Source organism: Myotis davidii, unplaced genomic scaffold, assembly GCF_000327345.1.
Source record: "Myotis davidii unplaced genomic scaffold, ASM32734v1 scaffold59, whole genome shotgun sequence".
NCBI classification, from domain to species: Eukaryota; Metazoa; Chordata; class Mammalia; order Chiroptera; family Vespertilionidae; genus Myotis; species Myotis davidii.
Genome location: NW_006293001.1, coordinates 6,823,365 through 6,826,861, shown reverse-complemented (window position 1 = coordinate 6,826,861; position 3,497 = coordinate 6,823,365).

The following is a 3,497-nucleotide window of genomic DNA, read 5'->3' as shown; positions in this document are numbered from 1 at the left end:
ACCCCTGTGAAAGGGTTGTTCGACCGCCAAAGGGGTTGCGACCCACAGGTTGAGAACCTCTGCGAGAAGCCAGCAATCTCCATGCCTGGCAAAATAAAGTTGCTAGGTGCTTTTCATGAGTTCTGGGAAAGCCACAACAAAGTAAAAAAAAGGACTTTGAGAATTAATCTGTATTAAAATAGTCAGCAGAAGAATTTTGAAGCTATAGACGTAGAACACCTTGGACCCCCACCCAACTCGCTCTTCATATTAGCTGAGAGCCCATCTGTGCTTCATAAGCTGAACATACAGGTTTGCTTGCCTTGCTTTTTTTTTTCAATAAAGAGAATAAATAAATAAATAAATCAGAGAATTCCCCAATATGAGAGACTTTGTAAAGATTCACATATAAGTGAATCTCTCTTTCTAAAGATTTTGAGGGATAATTTCTAATATAATATTCCTTATTTATTTTCCTCTAACAGGGAAATAATTTATAATCATAAAATGTCCCCTTGCAGCCTTCTGATGAAGCTGGAAGGCAGATTACAGTATGATAACGAATCGGTGTTGAGTTTAGAGGACCATAGTGGATAATACTTTAATAAGATTGGCCATGCAGGAAAGTGGAGAAATAAAGTGATAGATGGAAAGAAACATGTGATTTTAAGGACTGTGTTTGTTATTATCTTTTTGGAAGAGGTATGACAATATTGAAATATTCACAAAAGGAATTGGTATAGATAGAGAATAGGGAATTACACATACAATTAGACACATGTAGAAAATATATGAGACAATCAATGCTAGGCATTCTACAACATATGGCAAAACTCTCCACTATTTGTGAGAAGGAAGTTCATGAGAAGAGTCCCATGTCAAACCTGGCTCTTTGTCTTGGAAAAAAAAATGTACAAGGCTCTCCAGAGAAGACAGAATTTGGAGTAAATGAAATCAAGTTCATGGAATAGTACACACTTTAGGATTTCCACAGACAAGTCACAAAGTCAAAAGCACAGAAATGAAAATATCTTAGTTTAAAGTTTAATTTATAGAAAGGACTTTTAATACAAACAAAAGTTTATGTGTATAATAGGCATAAGGCGATTCATATTTTATTATTCTTTTGAATGAGTTTTAGTAAGAAAGTTGTCATCTTATCAAAATTATCAAATTTATTGGTAAAAGATTTCCTGTGATATACTGTTATTATATTTTCAATATTGTTGGAACTGTGATAATATCTAATCTGTCATTCTTGGTCTTTTTTTTTATTCTTGGTCTTTTGAATGCTCCCCTCTTTTCTTGATCAGTCCCCTTAAAGTGCCATCAACTTTAGTAATATTTTCAAAAAAATACTTTTGCTTTTTGTTTTCTTTGTGCGATTTCTCTTTCATTGACATCTGTTCTAGCTTTAGAATTTTCCACTTTTGTTTTATTTTGTTAATCCCTTTCTAACTTTTTGGGATGGAATATTTCATAATTAATTTTAAATGTTTCTTTTCTAATATATAAATTTAAAGCTATAAAATTTCCTCTAAAAACTATATCATCTATATCTCACAATTTTTCAGAATATGTTTCCATTTTCATTCTGTTTGAAATAATTTCTATTTTCTCTTGTGATTTCTTCTTTCATACATCTGTAATTCAGAGGTATGTGGTTTAATTTCAAAATGCTTGGCATTATGTTGGAATTCCACTTTTGCATTGTTTTCCAACTCAAATCAGCTGGGGTCACAGACTATATTCTAGTAGATTTCATGTTTGAAATTTATTTAGATTTACATTCTGCCTCACTATATGGTATACCTTGGATAACATACCACATGCACTCCACAGGAGTGCTTATACTGTACTTGTTTTATGTATTGTTCCACAAATGTCAATTAAGTTGTTCGGTAGTGTTGTTTAATCTTCTAATATTTTTCTAGCATTTTAAAAATCAATTTCTGAGAAAAAAATCTGTTAAAATCTGCTATGTGGATCTATTTTTTCCTTTAATCTTGTTGGTCTTTGCTTCATGTAGTTTGAAGCTCTTTTGTTAGATACGTATATATTCATAACGATTTATGTCTCACTTATGTATTGATCTTTTATCATTATGAAATTATACTTTTGATCTCTGGAAGTGAGTGGAGTTTGAAACAGAATTAGGCAGACAGAGCAAAGGGTGAAAGGAAGGAGGATAATGGATGTGACCATTGGAGCCAGCTAAAATTGTAACAGGATTCCAGGGCAGGGGAAATAGGGAAACTGAGACAGGAAAGTTAAAACAAGATCCAACAGTGTGGGCAATTAGCAGCTAGCTTGTAACTAACGAACGATTATCTTCCCCAGCCAAGGACACGGAGCAAATGGTTAAAAAAAACAAAACTTCCCTAATGAGAATCACAGTTGTCCTTTTATATCTATTCTCCTTAGAATGCTGGCCTTCTATTTGAGAGCTTGGTCAGAGTAACTTAAGATAGAAAGTTCTTCCAGGAAGGAGCTAGCACCATAGATAAATACAGTTTAACCTCAACTAGGAGGACTAGACAGGGAGGAATCTAGAAAGACTCTTTTGGTCAATGTCTACCCTGTGTCCCACTGTCTCTAGATTCCCCAGCAGACATTTGTTTACTAAACATTTATCCTCTTCATCACTCTATGAGTTGCTTATGTCTCTTTGAAGTCTCAGACCCCCTCCCTCCTTCTCCTTAGGCCAGGATGAGTTATATACCAGATTTTGTCTTTGGAATTTTCATGCTTATGTGAATTCCTCATGATTACCTTTTAAAGCTTGATTTTTTTTCCTTGTTAATCTGCCTTATGTCATTTTAATTCTTTGACTAGCCAGAAGAATCAAGAAGGAGAGGGGGAAATTTCTCCTCTCCCTGCTTTAATTGCTTTAATAAATTGGCTTTTCACAGTGCAGTGAAGGTCTCTTTTATAAATTCATTTATTTGAGAAGACAAGGATCGAGATTGGGACAGCCCTCTCCCCCTGGCTCTCCAATAACACCTCTCTGATGTTATTGAGAGATGGCCATGAAGTCTTGTCTGACACTATAATTATACCAGCTTTCTTGTATCTAATGTTTGTATGGTGAATCTTTTTAACACTTTACCAATCTATTTTTTAGTGTAAATTCAATTGGGCAGTATATGTTGGGATTTATTTTTTTTATCTATTTTGATTCACTGGCTATGGAATGTTTATTCCATTTATATTTGATGTTATTATTGATGTTTAGATTTAGGTGTATCATATTTGCAATGTTTTGATATTTGTCTGAACTGGCCCTCTGTTCTTCCTATCCCACTTTCTCTTGATATCATCAATGAAAGGTAGTATGTTTTAATTCATTTTAGCTTTTCCTCTTGAATTATTACTTTCTACTTAATGGGAGTGCTACTGTTAATAATATTTATCCTTATCACAGTCTCTTTAGAGTTAATATTATACCACTTCATGTAAAATGCAGGAAGCCTGAACAGCATAACTACATATATATGTATTTAATTATATATATATAT